We start from the raw sequence: 26144 nt of genomic DNA, 5'->3' as shown, positions 1-26144 counted from the left end.
TCCACCAGCGACGTGCAGTCAGGGGAGGCAGAGCCTCACCTGCCATACTCCAATGTAACGGAAAAACAACTAAAGAAAAACTAAATAGTAATAATAACATGTCTCCACTGATCTGTGTTGTAAATGTGATTTATGTTTGATTCCAATCGCTTTTTATAGTTAAAATCAGCAAATTTGCCGAGCTCCGCTACAACTACGGGTAGCGATGAGAAGTGAGGCAGGGACGAGCTCTGCCTCTCGTAAGCCCACAGTAACTGGCTGGAGCGCGGGCACTAATTTAGCGCGGGCACTTATTTTGTGAGCGCGCTCCAGCCAGTTACTGTGGGGTGAGGTGAGGCACAGATGAGCTCTGCCTCACCTCAGAATGCGTCACCCCACAGAAACTGGCTGGAAAGCGGACCCTAAGCGCATGCCTGCACCATCTCACTGTATGTCACCAATGTAATGTTTGTAGATCCCTTTATTACATTTATCCTCGCCATCCATAGTCTCTAAATAACTTATTTCACGTGTATATGATATTCAGGCTCGCTGGTCTCATCATACAACGGCAATAAAAAAAGCACCAGGGGAGGCAGCCATAATCTCTGCTGCACTGCAGGGGGCGCAAGTGAGCCCACAGGTTCTTGTTGCTACTGTTATTCTACGCAGAGACGGAACGCAAACAACAAGCTAGACTTTTGAAACTACAGGAAGATAAGGAGGACTTTTACAAAAAAGTAATAGAGATTGTTGTCATGAAGGAGAGCATGGACTTCATCTTCAAGTCAAGGTAAGACCACCATTGTAATGAAAATGGGATCTTACTAAGAAAGAACAATCCAATATTTAGATGTTGGGTATCCTTTTGTTGAACGGTCTGTTTAAAATGAATCGAAGCATCAGACTAAAAAAGCTTTTGAAAATAACCGAATATTTCGATTAAGGTCAAAATATAATATTTGTAAATCTGACTCTGAAAGAGTCGGTGCCTCACCAGCCACGAACCTCACCGCACGTCACTGCTATCCACATTGCATCTGGTTTTATCTGGTTGAAAGCAGCCAAAGCGATTACCACTACATCAGTGTCTGCTGTACGTATCATGAACCTCCTGTAATTGTTCTGAACTGCACATATGACGTGCAGAATCAGACGTGTGTCAGCTTCCTCGTGAGAGTATGGGGAGAGTGTGGTCAGGTCACACGTGGCAGGGGAGCAGAGCACAGTATTTCCATGTATTTCCAATTTGGTGACTTCTTTGGAGAGGAACCACATTCCACAAGAAGTCCTTCCAATTCTTTGGAATTGCAGTCGTTGGTAGGACTCGCCTTCTGACACCCTTGCCCCTCTTCTGTCGTGTTGAAGCTTTCAAGCTGCCTGGCGTGTACACATCCCAGATGGCATCAAGGAGCCTACATTTAGTTAGCTGGGATGCTATGTAGGGAACAAACACATCATCTGCATACTCCTGAAAGGTATTTGCTGTACCAGGATTCAGCATCTCAATTACAAAGGCACTGTCCTGAAACACAGCATCGACCACAGGTGTAGCTGCAGATCTAGCCTCATCTGACTGTATGCAGCGCAGAAGATCTGACTTTGTACCAAGTCTCAGTTTGCCTCCCTAGGACAAAGATGCAGGAGCTGCCTGGTTTTCGTGGCTGAAGAAGTCTTCTAGATCAGGGGTCCGCGGACCGGTACCGGGCCGCGGAGGTGTTACTGCCGGGCCGCGAAATAGCTGTGAGTTTATCGTAATATTTGCAGAATTATAAATATATTAAAAAAATTATTATTATATTCATATTATTTCATCCAGTAGCCTAGTTAATCTTCCACCAGGAAACCGTTGAACACATCGAACTGCCCGATTACTCCCCTTTTTATCAGTTTTATGAAGGAGATGTGTGGCGCCAAACTAAGGCCCGCGGGCCGGGTACGGCCCGCCTCCACATTTGGCCCGGCCCCCTGAACAATACCAGAGACGCATTATGATTTTTTATTTTTTATTTTTTTCAGTCTGACCACGCGAATCCTAGACTAGCCCCTGTCAAAATGTTGTGACCTGCTCTATCGAAATCAGTCGCATTGACCCGAAGACACCTTTTGAGTTGTATACACTGTTGGAAAGAGGATATTCCTAGCTTTCTAATGATATCAGGATTGTTTTTGTACTTCAAATATTAAGCGAAATATGTCACATTATATAATGACTGTCACCGAGTCATCATTTTGAGAAAAAGGCCTTCAAAGTTGTCTCTTCTCTGGAATCCATCGATCTGATTGATTATTAGCGGAGCAAATGATCAAAATACTACCGAGGGAAGATATCTTCGTTTGGAGGGGAAGCTCGCGAGTGTGTGTGAGTTTGTGTGCTTGTGTAATTTTGCGTTTGTGTGTATTGTGTTTGTTTCCCGGGGAAAACACTCACGAGAAACACCGGCTGTTGTTATGCCTGCCGTTCTCCGCTTGTAATTATGCCGAAGCTTCAAAGTTGTATTTATCATCTGAATTTGCCGAAACAAGTTTAATATTCTGAAAGCTAAGACTTTGTTTAATTGAAATCAGATGAAAACAAACTGTAACGGACCCTGCAGTGTTATCTATGATTACTATACTCTTACATTCATAATTTCAGCAGAGTGAGGGGGGGGCGGCGCTGCGGAAGAGCAGATTGCGAGTGAGAAATAAATAAATTGGAAATAAAAGTTTCATATTCTGAAAGCCAAGACAAAACACCCGAACCCCGAAAAAATTGTTTTTTTTACGTAAATCCACGTTTATTTTTGAGAGATTCTGCTCTGACAACTAAGCTAAACTTTTACCTGTTAAGATTGAGCACGGCACAACAGAAAGTTACAGTAATTTTCAATGGACTTTTTTTCTGTGAAGAACCCAGAGAGGGTTATTTGGTTATTATTTATTTCATAAATAGTGTTATTTATTTCATTAATAGTGTTATTATTTATTTCCTGACTTTTTTTCTGTGAAGATCCCGGAAAGGGTTATTAATATTTGGTTATGTGTGGCTTTCTAGAAAACAATAAATGTTTACGTTTAGACACCCATGCGATCGTCACACTTTTTCTGTTACAAACTGACCCGGCCCCCATCAGAGAAGGGAAAAGTTATGTGGCCCTCACAGGAAAAAGTTTGGGGACCCCTGGTTTACACAGTCACGTGTGGGGACTCGCCTCCCTTATGGGGACAAATTGGAGGTCCCCATGAGGGGAATCATTAATTTTAGGGTGGGGTTAGGGTTAGGCATGGTAAGGTTAGGATAAGTCTCCAGGAAATGCATGTAAGTCAATGTAATGTCCCCTGAAGTGATGTATACATGGGGGGGGGGGGGGGGGGGTGGGTGTGTGTGTGTGTGTGTGTGTGTGTGTGTGTGTGTGTGTGTGTGTGTGTGTGTGTGTGTGTGTGTGTGTGTGTGTGTGTGTGTGTGTGTGTGTGTGTGTGTGTGTGTGTGTGTGTGTGTGTGTGTGTGTGTGTGTGTGTGTGTGTGGCTCTGCTCTGTGTGTTTTCAAATAATAATAATAATAATGCATTTTATTTATATAGCGCTTTTCACAACTCAAAGACGCTTTACAATATGAGGGAGGGTAGACAAACAAGGACAGGCAAACAAGTAAGTATTGTAAAATAAAAAATAAATAAAAAGGCAGTCAAGAGGAAGTTGATTGAGAGGGGGGGGGGGGCTTATGGGTAGACATAGTTGAAAATATGTGTTTTGAGCATAGACTGTATATATAAATGGACGTAGGGTCCGTGACGTCACCCATAGGATTCTGCAGTTGCCGTGAAGCCCTTAGTAGGCGGAGTCGGCCACTAACGGCTCGACAGTGACGTCAGAGTTCAACTCCCGCCTTCTCCAGGCTGCTCCAAATAAGGGCAAAGAGGCGGAGCCGAGGCAGGACCTGCTGCCACCGAGCTGGAAGTTCCAGAGCGAGCTGAAGCTACCAAGCTAAGCTAACATGCTCCCCATCTGCACGCTGCCGTCACATTTTACGTTTCTAAGGTAAGCGGACATGAAACTATTCAGCAAAACTATAAATAATAATCTAAGTTATTGAGTTTTAACATAATACTTCAGAATCTTAATACCCTTAACGTTTGTATGCAATTGTGCTAAATTCAACACTGGAATCAAGCAAATATTAATATGTTTGCATGACATTAGTTATTTATATTTTGATATCACTTAACTATACGTTTAATACATTTAAGTCAAGCTAAGGTACATGTGATGGTAGCTAGTTAGTGCTCTTACCTGTGAGGCCTCCTCCAAACAGCATAATAACCAGACTGTATCATTAAAACTAAGTACCAGTTATAGATCCTTGACTTTAGACAAACAATTCAAAAGACAAAATGTATTTAAAGACCAATCTTTATTTGAATGTGCCTCTTAACCTGAGATATTAGTTATACAGTAATAGTATTGACAATCTAAAAAAACTGAGCAACTCAACAGTCAACTTTATGTTTCTTATTGTCTAAAGCATTTATTATTTTCCCCCTCTCATATTCAGTGTGGACGGATTGAGACAGCATGGTGTCCAGAGAGCAGCAGAGACTTCAGGGAGAAACCTCCGTGTGATGGACGTCCTGTCTGTTGGTTTGGAGAGGACTGAGGGTCTTTCCTCTGCGAGGAGGACCAGGCCTGATGGAGGAGCCCATGCTGGGCAAAGCTGATACCAACTGCACAGGCCTAGTCGGTCACTTTATTTGACTAAATGTGTTTAATACATTTAATAGGTTTACACCTTCTGTCCATATGTGCTTTTTATTTAAAACATTTTATTAACTTTTGGTTCACATTTCAATAAATTGTATTTGTATTTGCTCTCCTTTTGTCCATTATTCTTACTGAAAATGTTAGATTACACATTCACATCTGACTGAAGATTGGCCCCATTTATTTGTGACGTTGCAAAACAAGGTACATGTTGTGAAGCTCATGAAGTGAGGCAAATAGAAATAATCAGCTGATGGAGTGTAGATGTGGAAATAGCTGCATTCGATCAGCTGACTGTGTTTTCACAATACATGTAGTTTCTTAGTGAATGTCCTGTACTGGTCTTAAAATCAGCTTTTAATGTTCCTCTTGGATGTTCTTCTTGACCCTCAGAGAAGGAGAAAATGTCGTGTCTTTCAGGCATGTGCTTTCCTAACAAAAATGACAGGAAACATAAAACATATTATTGCAGAACAAGTGTGTTATTTATGAAAGCGGTGTGTTTGTGTGTTTAGGGGCTGTAGATATAATTATTTTGTAATTGTAATGGATTTTTTTTTTATTTCAACAATGAGCTACAAAGACAATCAGATTATGAATGAACAGTATGAAGTTCATCAACATTGAAATATGTTATTATCAAAATAATATTTAACTGTTATCAAAACGTAGTGCAACTGTAGAAGCTTGCTCTGTTGTCTCACTGAAAGAATTACCCTTTACCACGTTTTTTACAGACAATATTGAGAGATAAATAGTAGCAGTTCTCACTATGCGTTAAATATCTTTGCCTTCAATACATTAAATTAGAGAGCTGACAGTCATATTGCTTGTTATCATCTAAATGTAACTTTTTGCATGGAAAAAACCCTCAACTTAACTGATGTGTAGGTGATCTAGTATTTAGTATTGTTTAATGGAATGTATATCAGTGTATTCAAGTCAATACTTCATTCATTTAAACCAATATCTTTCTTGATTCTTTGTACAGTATGAAAAAAGAGTCTTTGTACCTGTGCTGAAGTTCACTGCTGTGAGGAGTCCAGTTCTGTCTCTCACTCTCTGGTCCAGCCTGTCTGCATCACCTGGACACCTTAAACAAACAGATATATATGTAAAGTACCATGTGTACAAACAATATAACTGATTATCTTCTGTTGAACATGTTGGATTGTGTATTGTCCGAGTCAGGGTCCTTTTTATTTTACTGTAACTTTGGAAGTTGTGTTACCAATGCTTACTGTTTATTTGATACCCATTTGGTAATGCAATTAATAAAAACAACAAGGTTTGGGTTCGTTCTTCAGATGACTGTGACGTTAACGTGTAAGCTCAATAATGAACTCCAGCTCAACCAACCATATTGTAATATCTAAGTAATCATCTTGAAATATGACATTAATAATTGTAATATACACACATCTTATTGTGAGGTTGATTTCACATACACTACTTCGACATTAGCTTGTCTACATACTTGAGCATAGCCAATTTAAATTAACCTTAGATGCATACAGTTCTACCTACATAATAAAATATCTCTAAGTTACAAGGATGTAACCTTATTTTATCAACCTCAAACAGAAGCCGTTTGTTCAACAGTATTATCCCACTTAACACTTGTCTATTTCGTTTTAACCTTTATAGATACAGTCTATGATTTTAACTTGGAGGCTACGATTACAATCGTTAGCACCGATGTAGCTACCACTAGCTTACATGCTAACCCAAGCCTTACCATTCATTACGTAGCTGATTAAAATCATTAACACATAAATAAAGCACTCGAATTTCACTTACCGCATTCATGCACCGTCTGTTTTAACCGCAGAGCGAGTCACAATAGTCCGATATATAAGCATGAAGAACAAACAACCACGGCCGGCTACAAGAACAAACAACCACGGCCGGCTACAAGTTGTGTTTCCTGGATGAGCTGAGCAGGCAGAGTCCCTGTAGCTAGCTTCACGGAGCAGCTAGCAGAGAGACAAGAAACTAACAGCGGCAGGCACTTGACAGAGCCGTCACTCAATGTGACCACGCCCTAATTTATGCACAAACTTTAAGACCTAATATAAATAAAAGGGTCGCGTTAGAAAACAATTCACTCACAGATCCATAATCATGAAGGTGGAATCTAACTATATCGATAATAAAAATGTATGGAGCCAGGGGTAGAAACATGTTTTTTTCTGCTGTAAAGTTGGGCATTTTAACATGGGGGTCTATGGAAATTGCTGCAGTGTGTGGCACTTCCGTATTGGCTTCCCGGCTCTACCCCACAGTTTGCCGCTTGGTTTTGAGGCGGGACTGAAAGACTGTGAGGGACTCAGAGTCACGAAGATCTTGGGGGAGGGAATTCCAGAACCTAGGAGCTGCCACTGATGCGGCTTTCACACCAGCGCTTTTCCCTTTCTAGCTCCGAGCGGGAGCTTTTCTGGTTCAGCTCCGGTTTCCCTTTTCTGCTCCCGCTCTGTTCACACCGCCCAGCACCCAACTGGGGCTGCCGCTGCTGCGTCATGACGTCACCGTTTACATCGCTGATTTGCTCCCCAACGGCATTACGGCGCTCACAACAACAACAACTGCGTCGGGTCGATGATCGTGTTGCTTTTAATCACACGAAGCCAGATTAAATTAAATAACGACTTCTCCAACCTTGTGCTTTTCTCCAGAGTGCCGTGGTTCATTGTTTATTAATGTGTTTATGCGGCATTTACCGACCGCTGCAGTGCTGGCTGCTCTTCCACGGGAGTTTCTTCTCCCGTTAGCTCCCGGTTAGCTCACATTGCAGCGGCCGCTCTAAAGTATTCACTGTCCAACTCACACAAGCAGCTGATACATATCCCCAGTTCCCCTGAATGTGTGTCAGTCTGAATTTACGCTGTTTGGCATCACAACGCTGTTATGAAAGTTTCTCTGGTATAAAATGGGTGATGTTAGCATAGCAACCGAAGCTAAACTGACTACTTGCTATTGCTATCCTATTGTGGCATAAACCGTTTTCTACAGGCACATTTTACCGGCGTATTTTTATTATGATTCTACTTGTGATAGTCGGACACGACAACCTGTGCAGCCCATGTATTGATTCCATCCGATAGCCATAGCCGCGGGATAGCCATAGCCGCGGGAAGCAGGGGTGGTGTTGGCTGTTGGCGAGTGGTGTACATTTGAAAAACTGAGTGACCACCTAAATAAAAATGATTAAATTACATAAAATAGTTATGATTTTACTTAAAATAAAATTAGCTGTATATAGTAGCATATAATAGTCATAGTATATATTTGTGTATATATCAGGTGGCTTGAATGTATTTTCCAAATAAATAAAATCCGAGTCATCTAGGTCGTGGGAGAGTGACGTAATTGACGCGACACACACACTGCAGAGTGACAACTTTCTAGAATGGCGCAAAAAACAAACAACCCAATAAAAAGAGTGGACCACCAGCTACTCCTCAGCCCACCACCTCTACAACTAGAGTAATATGACACAGAAGAGACTGACACATCTGACTTTAATGCATGTCCATAGTAACATTTTGGACAACTGCTCTAATGAGGGTCTTCATTAGTGCCACCCCAGAGAGGAAGGCTACATTTGGAGTTTTGTGAAGCCCCAAGGTATTTTTCCTTTAATGCTCCTGCCTCTGTGCAGTGTTTTGCCTTGTCAATCAGTTACAATTGAATTCATAGTTTTATTAATATTGTAAATAATATTTTCTGACTATTTGTAATGTTATGTACGTAGATTTGTAAGACCCATAGTTAGCATGTGGGCATGTGCAGCTGTTGCTAAGTGATGTAGGTCTATAATGGTTTATTAAGCCTAGTTAAGGCGAGACACCCCAGGTGAATAGGGTAATTTCTCCATTTAATTACCTACAATAAGGCAATTGTTTCTTATATTACAAGTTTTCTGAATATGCAAATTAGCCATTATCTCATTACATTTGCGCATATTTTAACACATTTCAGGAACCGAAATCTGATAAAGCCAGGTTAAAAATTATCGTTTCATTTTGTAGTCATATTAGCATCTAAGGCTTTTACAGAAGGGATATTGGATATCTCTTTTTATCATTCCATAAATCAGAAAATACTGTCAACAGCCCTAAAATATCCATTTTCGCCATGTTTTTAGGTATACAATGTTGTATAATTCAGGCTATGAATTATATATGAACAAACCCTTCTGTAAAAGCCTTCATAATATTGATAGGAATATAACTGGAAGGTTTGGTGTATGTACGTGCTACTGAAGTTGAAATTTTGAACTCAGAGTAGGAGAAAAAACTCATTTTGAGAAAACGACCTTTAAAGATTGCAGTGAGGCGCTAGCTAAACCTTCCTGTTCTTTGGATGACAGCTTGCGCCTCGACGCACTCCGTGAAGGTATTTCATGTTCAGGGTCATTTTTTTTTATATAACCTTGCTTCGTGCAAGTGACAATTGTTGTCGTCTTCTCTGTGAACGTTTTTTTCGCCATTCTTTTGGCATTTTGAGATTTCAATTTCTAGCTGAAAGCTAACCAGGAAGTGTTTTAGCACACCACGTGACGCATCTGAACGAATCACGTTGTCAGAAATTGACACCAGCCAATGAGATTTCGTTTCTTGGTTTAAGACCCCTTTGTGCTTTCACGATTGGTTGCTGATACAAAGGAAATGACCATATTTGGATCCGATGAGATTGTGCAGGAGAGACGGAGCTTTCCAACGATACCTCTGTTGACATGGTGCACACAGCGGTCACGGTACTTTATGTTACGTTAGAATGCTAACTTTTGGTGAATTTAGGAGAAATCTACACACGCAAATAGACAAACTATAGTAAAATAAACACTTAAATGTGTATTTTGTACGTTTTCCTTCCAAAAGCCTGAAAGAAAACATGTTATGGAATCAAAATAGCACAAAATCTCAAAATTGACCAGTACTTCAAAAACGATGTTTTTGCCTGCCGTGTCTCGTCTTAATAGCTGTCAGACAGGAATCGATATGGGTAAGGGGTGGGTTATGGAGGGATTTGGTGTTGAGGTAGATCTGAGTGTCATCAGCATAGCAGTGGAAGTCCAGGTTGAAGTGGCGGAGTATCTGACCGAGGGGGAGGATGTAAATGATGAAGAGGAGGGGGCCAAGTACTGATCCTTGAGGAACGCCTTGGGTGACTGAGGCTGTGGCAGAGGAGTGGTTGGGAAGGAAGATGAAGTGGGATCGTTCAGTGAGGTAGGACTGGAGCCATCTGAGTGCAATACCTTCAATACCAATGTCCCTGAGTCGGGTGAGCAGGATGTTGTGGCTCACGATATCAAAGGCAGCACTCAGGTCGAGGAGGATGAGAATATTAAGGGAACCAGTGTCAGAGGTGAGGAGGTCATTGAGGACTTTGATGAGTGCAGTTTTTGTACTGTGGTGAGGATGAAATCCAGACTGAAGGGGTTCATAAAGCTGGTTGGTTTGGAGATGGCAGTGAATTTGTTTGGCTACAATGCGTTCAAGAGTTTTTGAGAGGAATGGTTGGTTGGAGATGGGGTGGTAATTAGTGAGGGAGGAGGGATCAAGACCAGGTTTTTTGAGGATTGGAGTAACGGCAGCAGTTTTGAAGGCAGAGGGGACGGTTCCGTGGGACAGCGAGGAGTTGAAAAGGTTAGCAAGATAGGGGCAGAGGACGGGGAGGCAGGACTTCAGGAGAGGAGTGGGTAGAGGGTCAAGGGAGCAGGTTGTGGGATTTGAGGCGCAACAGTGGGGTCATTTCACACCTGTGAATACACATCACCCCCTCTTATAGACGGATCTCACACCTACTTGGGAAATCACACCTACTTGGGATATCACACCTCGACCAAATGGGAGGCGGGACTTAGCTCATTAGCATAAATGGGGGAGGTGTGACCTGTCACTTTTGTATGCATACTAATGAGATTGATGCGACATGTGTAATACTACTAACATACAATTTACAAATTCATTCCCTCATGACATTTTTATTTATTTTTTTAAACTTACCACAAGCAATGACCATTCACAGGATCATCCACATGGGTAGAACAGTAGGAATAGATGGCTGCTTCCCTGAAGTTTAAAAGAGAAAACCTTTCATTATCTTGAATTAGCCATCAAAGTGTCTAAGCTACAAGAAGATCATTGACATATTCAAAATATATCAAACATTAAACTTACATTTGTTACTCAAAGCCTATACTTTATTTTAGGACAGTGGTCAACATTTTGGTTATGTAAAAATATATAACACAATGTTAAACTAAAGTTACATTTACAATATCTTTATCAATTGAACTCGAATATTAAAATATAAGTCGCTCGTCAATATGAAAGAAGCACACTTACTCCTTAAATAAGTCCTTAAATTGACGTTTAACACCAGAATTTCTACTCTGGTAATATATACAAATTGATAGTCTTATCTATTTATTTACAATAGAAAACACGCAGCCCGCCTGTTCATACTGTTTACAGGCCACCAAGCCTCAGTTAAGAAAAGGTAAAGTTGATACTTAATGTTTGTCTGAGTATATCTACCTTTGAATCTGGCCATTACTCATGCTGGTAGGCCGCTAACACTAGCATGCTTTATTCAGACATTGTATTTTAAGCAACACATTAAAGAGCCTGTGACACGAGTTTCCCCCATCATGCAAACACATCAATTTGAGTAAATATTGTCCCCTTGAAAACCGTTACTGAACTGATTTTGGATATTTGTACTTTGATAACCATTAATCTGCCCTTCAATGTTGACAATTTTCTGGATCTTCTCGGGGATTCTTCAAGTCCCGCCAAATTATGTGTGACGTCATTGCGGGCACAGCGCTCCAGCTGCACCGTTCAGGATCCCAGCATCTGCATGTAAACGCACGATGGCGTACACAGCAGCAAGCTCAGACAGCGATGACAGTTTAATTTTGAACGTGTCTGAGAGCTCATGAGGCTGAAGGATCGGTTTATGTTGTATCTGTTAGAAGTTTAGGAATTAGGTGCGTCAATATGGGCGATCATACGGTCATGTAGCCAGTGGTGGAATGGGACTAAAAATCATCCCGGGACTCTCGACCGGCCCACTTCGGTACCGCTAGTAAATTGTCAACGGGGGGATGTCAGGGGCGGCGGGTGCTGTAGGCTAGCGAAGGCTAAGCCTTCCCAAATATTTGTGTCACTGCATCCTGGTAAAATACAAATATAATAATGTCTGTGTCTTTGACATTAGCGCTGCTAGCCACCTGTGCCCTATTCTACGAAGCCAGTTCAACATACCCTGGATATGTTTGAGTAACAAACAAACTAACAACAACAAACTAACAAACGAGATCTCGCTAAGCGGTCCTACGACGCTGGTTATCAACTCGGTAAATCAAGCCAGGGTTTCTCTCACCAGCTGAGAGCGCGTTCACTGGGGCGGGGTTAGCTACATTTGACCAATCACAAACAGGGACAAGTGTACTGACAGCACAGCGTCATACTTCATTAATGAAAAGTAAACTAATATTAGACAAATATGAGCTTTAAACATCCATGACTTAAACATATAATCCAGGATACAAGCCACAGAGTTGCACCTGCAAGGTGAATACAGAACAACTGGTTAAAAAATAACTAGGCCTACCGAGTGTTTGAAAGCGTATAGTTTTATGATATCACTGCCCCATCTAAGACACGAGTGGATCTGACTTTAATTACATTTGACTCGAGTGTTTCGTCAACATAATGTGTTGCTTAAAATAATACTTCTGCATACAGTATGTGACACTGTAAGTGTTGCACGACCAGATACGGCTGGAGAAGCTGACTCAGATAAGGAAATATATGATATATTATGATATTATATGATCGATGATCTGATTGATGATGTAATATGAATGATAAGTGCGACACGTCGGCGTCTTCTCTGCATACGGCAGTTTAAACTGTATTTCCTTTATCCTGTAATATGACTTGAGAGATTTAAACTCCGCACACTGAGTTGATCTCTTTTCTATAGACGCCGGAGGCGGGCAGCGTCAGGTAAAAAAAGTTATTTAGCCTTCCTAAACCTGAGCCTCACGCGCCGCCTATGGGTGATGTGCTAGTGATTTATCCGACCGGCCCACTTCAGTACCGGCCCATCGGGATTCGTCCCGATGGCCAGTCCGCCACTGCACCCAGCCCACGTAAACTGTAAACGGGGGGAGCTTCGCTGCGGGGAAACGGTGGACCTAGTGTCCCGATCGGAGTGGGAATAATAATAATAATCCGTGCATTTTATCCAATTAATTTCCCCAACATTGTGGTAAAAAAAAACACACGTTTAATCCATGTTGGTGTACTACAACTACAAAAAGCATCGGTTTGTTTTCTCATCAGGAAATGCAGACTGGCTCAAACAAACGATTTTTAATCATCATCCTCACGATCATTTAATGTATCATATGTTCGCCGAATTGACATGAAAGCACTAATAAATGTAGTTTCATCCACTTGAGTTTACAACTACAAAAATAATCGATTTGTTTTTATATCACATCCTACGGGAGGAAATTCAGCAGCTCTCACTACCGATTTTTAACCCTAATTGAATCATCATCTTCACCACGATCATTTATGTTTATGTTCGCCGAATTGACATGAAAGCACTGACAAATATGAATATACTGTAGTCAACTTCATTAAAACGTTATTAACGTGACTAAACTCAGTAATTCACCATTTCTACGCATGACAACACACTTTGTCCGTGTTTGGCTCTCTCGCCGAACAGTGAAGCGTTCCCGCATTGACGTCACTTCCGGCTTCCCCCAAAACTTCAAAATGAGTCGAAGGAATTTCCCCGCGATGTTCGAAATTATTGATATTTATCGGAACGGTATCGCACCTTCTTTTTTAAACTGACGGTTCGAGATGATTAGTAGCCCAATATTTCATTGCACAACAGTTGTTGGGATGCTGTCACAGGCTCTTTAAGTTGACGAAACACTCGAGTCAAATGTAATTAAAGTCAGATCCACTCGTGTCTTAGACGGGGCATATCATAAACCTGTTAATGTACGCATTCAAACACTTTTTCTTTTACCAGCTGTATTCACCTTGCAGGTATATGTGGCTTTTATCCTGGATAAAGTGTTTGAGTCATGGATGTTTAAAGTTTAACTTCTTCATATTTGACTAATATTATAGTTGACTTTTCATTCAGGAAGTATGACGCTGCGCTGTCAGTACGCTTCTCCATGTTTGTGATTGGTCGAATGCTCCAGATACCACCCATTTTATGTGAACGAGCACCTAACTAGATAGGACACGGCTGGCTTGAGCGATCGAGTTGATAGCCAGCGTCGTAGGACAGTTTAGCGAGAGCGGCTTTGTTTTGGATTAAGTCAACCGGATAACTCAAAACATATCCAGGATATGTTGAACTAGATTCGTAGTATAGGCCCCAGGTTAGCCGCTCAGCATAAGTTACCATGGAGATCTAGCCCGCTAAAGAGAACCAGCGTCGTTGGACCGGAAACCCCAAGTTTTTTTCCGGCTTCGTAGTACAGGCCTCTGTAATCATTAACCTATAGCATATAGGTTTGATATGTTGTTATTCTGAGGTATTGAATGTTATAGCGTTCCTATGCTTAAGCACCAATAAGTGCATTTGTTGTCAGCCCATTTCTGACAAATGTGTGACTTTATCATCTGAGTGGATATTAAAAAAATGTCTTGCAAAAAACAAACAAACTCAGATGTACGTTCACAAGAAAACACAACATTTACTAGGAGGATATCTTCCTAGTAGTACGTTTTAATAAAAGGTACAACTTTATTTTTGTGTCTTTCTTTTTTGTAGTTGACGGAATATAAAATATAAATACGAAATCTAACCACTTTCAACTAAAAATTCTAAGTTCATATTTGGTCTGACACATGGCAGCCATTTTGTTAAAATGGTAGTGTTTTCTCCAAAATGTCACTGGTGTTACCGTCACTGGTGTTACTCTTCTTCCTGGTAACACGTAACACCAGTGACGTTCCTATATAAATAAGCTTTGTATAATGTATAAAAAGAATACAAATACTTTAAGCTCTACTTGTTGTGGATTCATCAAGTTAAGAGTTAGTTATTGCTATTTAACAGGTTTTAGATGTGTTTAGAAGGAATATATTTCAGCAGATTTGTATCACCCAGATTCCACCTTTTCTGTAGAATGACTAATACCTTTAGTTACTTTACAGATTTGGATTGATGATGTGAAATATAATCAAGTCTTAAATCAGACTTTAGTTCCACCTGAAGTAAATTCACAAGCTACCCTGCAGTGGAGGAAAATCCATGTTCTCGAATGCAAATCCTACATTAAGTCTTTCATCACTGTATGGGGATGTGGATTCAAGAGATCATTACAGGCATCCCCACACATACCATTGTAACATTATCTTTAATACATCTAACCAACTTGTGTCTGTCAGTATTGTTGCATAAACAAACACAAGGCCATCCTATTAGTGATAAACATCTCAGATCGCTGTAAATAGAAATAGGAAGCAGAGAAAGAGAGGACTGTAAGAAAGGAGCCTGAAAGCAGGCGTATGTTGAGTTTCTGAGGGTAACCTTCAGTTTAATCACTCAGCGTTTCTCTAACAACAGCGCTGATTACTCAGCCTCGCTGAGACATTACCCTGCAATCAAAGCAGCCCGCCCCTACCATCTCTCCAATCAGCTTTCATCCATTTCTGAATTATGCTAATTCACTTTCTCATTAAGGGGCCAACATAAACAAATTACTATGTGTTAATCATTCAGCTGGTATAGATGTTATAAAAAAGGAAGACCCTTGCTTTGTTGTTAGCTCTCCAGCACTTTGAGGTTTATGTCGGATCCAGTTCAGGGATGCAAACTCATCAGGTATGAAAAAGGTGACAAGGACCCGAGCCCCCGACCCCACGGAATATCGGCTTTAAAATGAGGAATAACAGAGGATTTTAGCAGTCAGAACAACTAAAGCAGCAGGTAATAATAACAGAAACGCCAAAGAGTCACATCTAATAGAAATATATAAAAGCATGTATTTTAAGTGTGGAGCAGTCAGTTTATCATTTTGGCTGTTGAGCATTTTTTTAAATTATTTTCATGCCTCTGTGCAAGGCTTAGTCTTTCTATCTGTATAGCCTCCACTACATGTATTTAATCCCTTTAGTTACTTCACAGATGTGGATGAATGATGGTAAATATAACCAAGTGTTAAATGAGACTTTAGTTCCACCTGGAGTAAATTCACAAGCTACCCTGCAGTATACAAAGTCATTCAAACTAGCTGCACCTTTACCAGCTTTGAGAACACTTTCATGATCAATCATTATAAAACATATCATATATATTATTCTGAAATGGACCAATCTGCATACTGACTACTTTTACTGTCGCTACTTTCACTATATTTTGATGATAATACTTTTGTACTTTCACTTGAGGAACATTTTGAATGCAGGACTTTTACTGTAACAGAGTATTCCTACACTCTGGTACTTCTAGTACAAGACCTGAGTACTTCTACTTTTACTCAAGTACAAGATCTGAGTACTTCTACTTTTACTGTCGCTACTTTAACTATATTTTGATGATAATACTTTTGAGGAACATTTTGATTGCAGGATTGTTCCTACATTCTGGTACTTCTACTTTTACTCAAGTACAAGATCTGAGTACTTCTACTTTTACTCAAGTACAAGATCTGAGTAGCCTACTTCTACTTTTAATCAAGTACAAGATCTGAGTACTTCTACTTTTAATCAAGTACAAGATCTGGTGCTTCTACTTTGACTAGTACAATATCTATACTTATACGACCTCTGTTTATAGCCTATGAAAAAACTATTAGAAAACGAAGGCTAAAGCTAACGTTAGCAGATAGTGACAATGTATGCTAGTTATCTAGCTCGACGATAATATTGCGACAGAAAGACTTTTCAGCACATCACGCTCTGCCGCTCCGACAGGGAGCTCTGCTCTGAACACCTGAACGGCCCGTTCTAATAGCTGTTCACCAGCAGTCCAGTCTGTGCCACAGTGATTCCGGACCGCACAGTTAATATTAACGAACAAGGTAATGTAGCTGCTGAAGCTAGACCCTCGTCGCGGAGCAGCAGAGCCTTATTATACATCCATGAGCAGAGCCGACAGGCAGGAAGACTCGAGCACACAGCTCGCGCTTCATTATAATATATACAAAAAGAACACCTTGCATGTCATGATGGCACATAACAGCTCGCGGCCGCAGATGTTATTGCAGATCTACATGAATCACACAAACGAGCTATTTTGGATTCAAAACGGCGAATTTCGCCAAAAGGTGACAAGTTTGCATCCCTGCAGTTATTTGCCAGTTGCAGTGTTTACCGATCATAACCCCATCGTCTTCTTGTCCCGCATGTACAATCACAACCAGCGTCTCATGCGGTGGGCTCTGATCGTTCAGGACTACAACCTGCAAATCCGACATAAAAAGGGTTCAGAGAACGTGTTTGCAGATGCTCTGTCCAGACTGTAATGATGTGTTCTGTGTTTGTTTTGTCGTGGGGTGTTATGGTTCACCAAAACCCTGTGGGGTTCTATTTCGTATATGGCTTCGCCCTCTAAGGCTATCGCTATTGGGTAATCCCCCTGCGCACCGCGCAGCACTGAAACACTTGTATTCCACGCCCACCTGCAAGGTGGGCCCCACCCTCGGGCTCCCTTCCGGTATAAATAGGAAGGAGGCCCGACAATCTGCTCCCTCTTTTCTTCAGCACACCGTTACTGAAGCACAAGAGACACTTCAATTGCAGAGTAAACATGAGTAACAATTGTGTGAGAGATTGTCCCTCATGTGGCTCTGGGTTCATAATGAGTTATGACCAGCACAACAGCGAAAAGGGTGAGTGATTTGTCTGCTCTCTCTGTGGCTCCGTCATGCCTCCGGATCCAAGGAGATGGCAGTTCAGCTGTTTTACGCCCTAACCCGGCTTTTATGCCAAAGGTCATCACAAGCTCTTTTCGAGTCGAGAGTGATCACCTTGGATGGCTTCTTTCCCCCTCCTCACAGGTCGGAGGAAGAAGCCGCGTCTCATCTCCTCTGTCCTGTGCGCGCGCTGTCCTGCTAGTGGCGTGCACGGCTGCCTTGCGCCATTCTCAGCGCCTGTTTGTGCATTATAGAGAGCGCTCGATTGGGCAGCCTCTGTCTGCACCACGGCTGTCACACTGGCTGTGTGAAGCTGTGTCGCAGGCATACGTCTCCTCTAGGTTGGAGCCCCCGGAGAACATCAATGCGCACTCCACCAGAGGAATGTCCTCCTCCACGGCTTTGCACGGAGGAATGTCAGTGGAAGACATTTGCACTGCTGCATCTTGGTCTTCCCCCTATTCATTTACTCAATTGTATTTGAGGGATGTCTCCCATTCCTCTCTGACACACCCTGTACGGAGTGTCTTGTCAGAGTGAGTCACGTCAGGGATCCAGCTGTGCGCTCTCCTGCCTGTCTGCACGCAGAGAGCTGCTGTTCCCCCTCTTTTTGTCACTGGGCAAAGTATGACCTTCGTCTCTTTCTCACAGCGGCAGGTATGTATTGTTCCCAGCCTTCGTCCCCTCATGGAAAATATTCATGTTGTGCTATATTCCAGGGACGGCGATGCGCCATTACGCATGGCGCAATAGGCATGGGTTATTATCTGAGCAGGTGTGTCTGTGCTTCTAGTGCCGGGCGGACCCAGTGGGGCGCAGACTACATCATGCTTCACCCTTAACCCAATAGCGATAGCCTTAGAGGGCGAAGCCATATACGAAATAGAACTGAAGTTACCTACTGTAACTCCAGCTTCTGAGTATTGGCGAAGCCCTATAAGTGCTGGGCCCCACTGGCTCCACGAATAGCTGAAGAAAAGTTATTTTGTATGGGAGCAGATTGTCGGGCCTCCTTCCTATTTATACCGGAAGGGAGCCCGAGGGTGGGGCCCACCTTGCGGGTGGGCGTGGACTACAAGTGTTTCAGTGCTGCGCGGGTGCGCAGGGGGATTACCCAATAGTGATAGCCTTAGAGGGCTTCGCCAATACTCATAGAAGCTGGAGTTACAGTAGGTAACTTCAGTTTTGTCTTAAGGGAGGGGGTGTTACAGCCACTGTTTTCCTGGTGCTATTAACTCTGTGGTGTGTGTATGCAAATGAGCTGTACGGTTGCTCCGATGTCATTGGATGTCCCGCCCTCGTACCATTCGAAGAGGTGATTGGACCGACGTCATCCAATCCCTGCCTGCTTCCGGCAGATCTTCCGGGGGAGGAGTACAAAGGCCGGGGACGGAGATCATTCGGCAGGCTCTGTGTTGTGAGACAGACGCCTCTAGCCTCTTGTTGTGCTTACTCGTTATGCTCGATAATTCAGTGAATGTTCTGTGTTTTGTTATACTGCTTAGCAGCGTGTTAAAGTAGTGTTCTGTGTTTAGTGTTGTGTGGGTAAAGAAGGTAAAACACAGTTGATTAGCATCAACTGTGTTTTGTTACAGCCTTTTCAGTTTCATGTACCACGTTTTAGTGAGGTTTTTGTTTCTCTTTTGTACTAATTATTACTGTGTATAATCTGTCAAACTCTCTTTTGGAGTCTCTTTATTTTTGGTTGTTGTCAACCAGTATTTGGCCCTTTGTTTGTGCCAAGCTTATGCCTTATTATTTTGTTTCACAACTAATAGTTATAATAAAACCACTTTTACCAATTCCACTCTGGTTTGTGTTGCTTCCCTTTGGTTCCCTTAGCCCAGTAGGGAACGTAACACTCAGTCATTTATTCTTTGTCAATGGAGATCATGAAAATTGAGTTATGTGCAAGTAATGTGAAGCTTTTTGTCATGCTATTGGAGAAGAAAACTCCAATGTAATTAATATTGATCTAGAAATTCACACACTTTATAGGATTTTAACACTCAATTTCATGACATGAAACCAGAGTTGATTAACAACTCAACATTTGTAGACATAATATTACTGTCTACTGTGTTTTCTGGTTTTACACATGAATAAATATTTCATTATAGACTAATGTTATACAGAAATGGATCTGAAAATCAGGAGTGCATAAGTTATTAAGTGTTCACATATTATTCAGTTTAGGATACTATGCAGTATTTATATTACATACAGTCAGGCTTCTACCACTGTAGAAATTGCCCTTTTATACACAAAGAGACCATGCAAATAGACAAAGTATGATTACATGTATAGAGCTTGGCTGCAATCTCACTTGGTCAGAGTTTAGCATATTAGCATGGTTATTTAAGCATTCAACTATAGCAGGGGTAACCAACAGGTCGATCGCGATCGACTGGTCGATCTTCAAAGCCTTCACTGTCGATCCCTAGCATTTAAAAAAAAATATATATATATTTTCCAAAAAAAAAAGAAAATGTTCATGCTCTGGTTGGTTGTTTAAACAATCTTTTTAGACCTAGCTCTGGTTTGTTGATTTGAATCACGCACAGGTCATTTTACAAACTCCAATTGGTTATTAGATATGTTGACGTCTATGAATTGCTGCATGCAAGTGTGGGGTTAAAAATGGTATCTTAACGGTCATCTTGAGGAGTAACTTCTACTGTACCAAGTTCTGCTAATCTTTAACCAACATCGATATGGCTGAGGGTCCGGGGAAAAATAAATCAAAAACGTATTATTTCCACCCGGAATGGGAGCATGAATTTCTTTTCACATCAGCGAAAGAGAAGACTATATGCCTCATATGCTAACAGGCGGTAGCCTTGGCGAAACGGGGCAACCTGGAGCGCCATCATGCGAGCACCCATGGTACATTCAAAGACTCATATCCACTCAACAGCGCATTAAGAACCAAAAGAATTGATGAACTGAAAAGAGGACTACAAGCACAGCAGTCGCTTTTCATCGCGCCTACAGCAAAGAGCAATGCAGCTACAGAAACGTCCCTCCGGATTTGCCATATTTTGGCTCAGCACAAAAAAACATTTACGGATGGTGAGATGATTAAAGAAGCAATGAGCGCCACAGCTGACGTCTTGTTTGCGGATTTCAAAAACAAAGAGGACATAAAAGCAAGGATAAAAAGTTTGTGATACATTTATTTGCAGTCACTTCATTATACGTTAAATACATTTAATTCAAGCTAAGATACATTAGGTAGTTAGTGCTCTTACCTGTGTGCCTCCTTCAAACAGCATTATAACCAGACTGTATCTTCAAACGATAAGTATCAGTTATAGCTACTTGATTTTAGATTGAAAAGAAAAAATCAACCAGCTGGTCATTCTACAGAAAAGGTGGAAGTACTGTCACTTACTTTTGCAGACACCAAAATACATGACGTTGACCTAATACTCACATTCATTATATATGTTTAATAAATAGAGATTGTCTTTGCAATGGTACTAAATAAAAAAATGTAAAAAATTGTTTTATACATATTTTGCAATTTATTTAAAATGCCAAGTTCAAGGAACTGCCTTGTCACTTTGATCATACATGGAAGTGGAGCCTATAGTTTTCATTTAAAATATTTGTTTTCAATAAATAAATCACATTCATATTTACATAACATTACATACATTAAATATAACACTGAAATGGTAAAAAAAAACGCAAATTATTATTAATAATATCAAACAAATGTCAGTCACCAACAATTACGTCATTGGTGTTACTGCTACACAAAAACGCTTTTATTTTTGAAATAATGTACTGTCTCTGAAGTGCCTCCTGTAACAAGAGATCATTTGAGGCAGTGCAGTGGACAAAGACATAAGGTAAGTCAGATACTTCTTACTTTGTTTGTTAAAGGTGTCATTTTATCCTCGAATTTTACGTGCGTCTTTCAAGTCTGTCATTAGTGATACTCATTGCATAGCCCTAGGGGTGAACATTTGAACGGGAAAATGTATTGTATTGAAGAGTTAAACGATTTTGATATTGACTGAAGCCATGTGGTCTGACACATGGCAGCCATTTTGTTAAAATGGTAGTGTTTTCTCCAAATTGTCACTGGTGTTACCGTCACTGGTGTTACTCTTCTTCCTGGTAACACGTAACACCAGTGACGTTCCTATATAAATGAGCTTTTGAATAAAGTGGAGCCTATGTTTTAATTATGTCTATTGTAATCATTATTCTATTTTACTTTCGTCAGGTATGGCAAAATTGAGTGCAGCTGAAAAGCAAAGATTATACAGGCAGCGGAGAGATGCAGACCCTACAACTAGGCTAGAGTACTTGGCAAAACGCCGTCAGGGTTGGGTTTTCCTGCTGGTGGTGCAGGTCAGGCCTCTAATTTCCCCGGTAGAGCTACTTGACGTTCGCAGTAATTTGCGGTTAATGCCTCAGTTTAGTGAACGAGACCCAGATAGTTTTTTTCCCCTGTTCGAACGTGTAGCTGAGACCAGAGAGTGGTCTGACGCTGAGGGGAACTTATTGTTACAGTGTGTGTTAACGGGTAAAGCCCAGGAAGCCTACTCTGCTCTGACGGTGGCAGAGAGCAAGGTTTATCTGACTTTATTTCAGTTAAAGTATTTTATTTTAATTTAAGGGTTTTTGTTTGGCAGCCGCTGCTGCCAGTACTTTGACCGTTTTTTTTGTACAGTGTAACGTTAGTGTGTGTCTTTACCACAGACAGGAATAGTTCATTGTTATATTTAGATTTGAGAAAGATTACAAGGATTTTATTTAGGAATAACACAGATGCTCATCAGACATCTCCGAGCTATTGAAATATGTTATTTAGTTCAGATTCAGATATCAGCAGGTTCTGAATTATTATTCCTCTGTCCCACAACCAACAATAATGTGGATGGGGAGAACTATATCTACTAGAACCAGCAGAGATTCATAAATTACACCAGAGACACAGTAAAAAGATGATACAAACAGTTAGATAAAAACAGACCGATAGAATGGCGCTAGACATTAGTTGAAAAAGGGGATGTATGCAAAAGCTGAAGAAGATAAGATTGTTTAAATAAAGAGTAATATTTAGCTATTTTCAGATAGTTTAATCTTTCTTATTCTTATAAGTGTCTTTACACCAGATACAGTATGAAGATGATTTATGATGTGAAAGGAGGGAGTTAGACGTTTTCCATACCAAGCTAATTGCTGCTATTTTACGAAGTGACATTAAAGGTTTAAGCTAGAAGTTATGCACAAATGAAAAACTTCATATTTATGATGAATATGTATTCTTATTTGTATTTTTTACTTTTATGAGTTATGTACAGTGTTCAGATGAAGAACTCATTGATTTTAGTATTATTTACATACCTTAAGGTATGTAAGGAGGGATTGTAAGAAATTAAAATCAATGTTGATATGACGTAATTTGAATTAAATACATTGTATTTAATTTAAATCTGTTTTATTCTAAAAACCGAATATTCACACATGACTTCCGGTTTTCCGCTAGTGAATCTCGTCATTTCCGGTTAGCATTAGCATGTGGCGAAATGCTACGTTTTCAAACCGTGAATTGAAGGTGAAATGACATGTGATGTCATGTTGTACCCTAAACACTAGAGGCTTCTCAATTCTCAAATTTCCCCTCCTCGACTCCTCGGTCCTCCGGTAGTGACCCGGAAATGAATTTCAGCGCGCCATGTTGAAGGACATCTCATTTCTCTAAATGCACTTCGAGGACCGAGCATCGAGGAGGCTCTCTGGAGGAGCTATGATCGAGGATACACTGATGCATCCTCCACGGCTCCTCCACGGATGCATTTCCGGGAACGGTGGAGTATAAAAGAGGCGTGACACACCGCTGCATTCATTTCAAAACCATGGCGGGAGCAAAGCACACATGTAAGTGTTGATAATGATACGTTGCATTAGTTATTTAAGAAGTGAAATGCGCGATCAAACTCCGCCCGCCCGTCTGCATTTCACCTGATATTCTTTATGTTTTTATCTACATTTTAACTTCACCCAATCCTAGTACAGCATGCCATGATGTTTAAAAGGGCAAACGTTTATTTATTTTTAAGAGTATTAAATCAACACAAACTTTGTTTAGCATTCAGCACTATCATTTGATTTGGGCTATGTTGTTATATATACACACTACAATCATTATTATTACATTATTATTGCTCATTACAGAGTCGGTAAATCTTCCAACAGTTTTAAGCTACACCTTTTACTTTGTCTTTTCACAGGGACAGAGCAAGAAACTCTGACCCTCATCAAAGTGAGGGTCGAGAATGATGAGCTTTTCACAGGCCGAAGGCACACTGCCAAGAAAGCCTGGGAGTGAGTGACATGTTCCTGGTTGGGAACATATGATCCTTAGCATTTACGTATTGGTGGTTACAATTTGTATTTTAATATTGTCTGCTGAACCTGTGAGTTTAAATATCGATTGCTTTGATAGATGCATCTGTTGCTGCAGACCTTATTAATTGCTGACTAGCTTGAAACATCTCTTGTATCACTCAGGGAAATTCTAAAGGCCCTTGGGCTATTAGGTTCTGTAACCCCCACACAGATCGGAAAAAAGTGGGACAACTTGAAATGAAAATACAAGGTAATTATTTTGTAATTTTTTCGTTTACTCTTGTGTGTCTGTGAAACCATGGTTGTGTCTGCTCAGCATGCTGATGTATAACTTTACCCCTTGTTTGTGTTTTGTCGGGACAGGGACCGACGGGAGAGGCCACAGCAGCCACATGGCTGTATTTTACGGCCATGCATGAGGCCATCGGTGGGAGGCCATCCATCGACCCTCCCACCCTGATGGACTCGGCCACTGCTGCTGTGAATTCTGGCAGTGGCTCAACATCCACTGAGGCTGTCCAGAGCCAGGCCACAGTGGAGGATGAGGAGGTCACCAAGTCTGCCTCGGACAGCCAGGAGGATGTTGAGCCATCCACCTCTGCCAGTCCCCCTCCCCGACAAAAACCCCCGCAGTTTATTGCAATTCCTGGAGGCGGAGGCGGCCAAGGAGGAGGACCGCTTCAACCGCCAGCAGGCAGCCAGCGAGGACACCTCCAAAAGATTCCTGGATTTATTTGAAACATTAGTTCGAAAAGAATAGTTTTCGTTCTTTGTTTGGTTTGGATTTGTTATATTGTTTTGTGTTAGGTTTATGAAAATATTTAAATTTGGAATACAAATTAAGTTTGTCGTTAAATCAAGCATGTAGCCTTCTTTACAGTTCGAAATACAGAACAAAAATCAACACATGTTTACTGAAAAGATACAAGGAGATCTTTATTTTATACAAAGCTGAATATGTTGTGATTGTGACATGACTAAAAAGCCAACGTTTTTAAACTCATTGTGCAACCCAAGGTACACTGAAACTCATGATGACCATTTTAATTTCTGAATTGTAAATCTCCACCTCAAATAATTCTGCGCCTAAACCAACCATGTGTAAATTATCCAAATGCAATATCAGGGATGTTGTATTAATAAATCAATAAAAAGTGAGTCAAGTTACAGCATCGCTCAAGCCCTATAAGTACATTTACTAACACATGTATCTTCTTTCTTTTAAAGTTCAGTCAAAGCATACCAATATTTTATCACTGAACATGACTCGATTTCAACACTAAACGTAACACTTTCAGTCGAAATTGTGTGATGGCCTATTTCACATCCCATACCATTTGTAATAAAGACATGTGTCTGTAAAGTCCTTTGCTCTAAATCAGGGGTGGGGAACCTCCGGTCCCCGGGCCGTATACGGCCCGCGAGACAATTTGATAGGGCCCTCGAGGTAATTTATAAACACACGCAAAAAAGAAATCTAGACCGCAAAATAATTAAACAAGCGAGTGCCTGTTTTTCCTGGCCAAGATCAGGGTCCTTGAACACAACACGAGCCTAACGTGTCATCACGTGGTATATGTCTCGTCTGACAGGGGTGCAGTTCTGACGGAGAGCACCAGAACACGGCTCCGGCACTTCAGATAAGGAGCTGCTGTACACATGCCGCAGTTTTTGCGTGGCTGTGTCTTAGTTGTAAGCCCAGTCGCGATCTGTTCATCTGTCATACTAATCATACAGTCAATAACTTTGTTGTTATTAGCATCTGGTTAGCTAGCTATGCTAACGAATATAAGAAGCTTTTTCTACAACCAGTGAGGTAGAGGCACATCTTTATATGATCATTAGTTATAAAAAAAATAAGAGAATAAAGTAAACAGGTATAAAATACTATATGACAGTAAAAACAAGTTGTTATTAATAAACAAGAATACAGTTTGAAAGGGGAGTGATTTGTAAAATATCCATAAATAAAAATAAAATCTGCTTACAGTTCTGTTTCATATGGGTGTTGAGAGATGTATCCATAGAGCTCCTAATTATGCTCTCAAAATGCACCAGATTTATGCTTTCAACTTCAACATTTAAAAAAAATAATCTTCCCGGGGGAGCAAGCCGCCGGACCCCCCTAGAGGAGGTTAG

The 26144-nt window shown here is 40.9% G+C and overlaps 1 long non-coding RNA gene across 1 annotated transcript; it reads left to right on the top strand.

The window, feature by feature from the left end:
- Positions 1–23344: 23344 nt before the first annotated feature.
- Positions 23345–25368, top strand: LOC117558759. The gene is made up of 4 exons (XR_004570867.1): positions 23345–23534; positions 23888–23981; positions 24168–24255; positions 24369–25368. It is a non-coding gene; the product is annotated as an uncharacterized LOC117558759 (long non-coding RNA).
- The last annotated feature ends 776 nt before the right edge of the window (positions 25369–26144 follow it).

This window comes from Gymnodraco acuticeps, unplaced genomic scaffold (assembly GCF_902827175.1).
Source record: "Gymnodraco acuticeps unplaced genomic scaffold, fGymAcu1.1, whole genome shotgun sequence".
Lineage (NCBI taxonomy): Eukaryota > Metazoa > Chordata > Actinopteri > Perciformes > Bathydraconidae > Gymnodraco > Gymnodraco acuticeps.
This window is presented reverse-complemented; position numbering and strand designations above follow the sequence as displayed.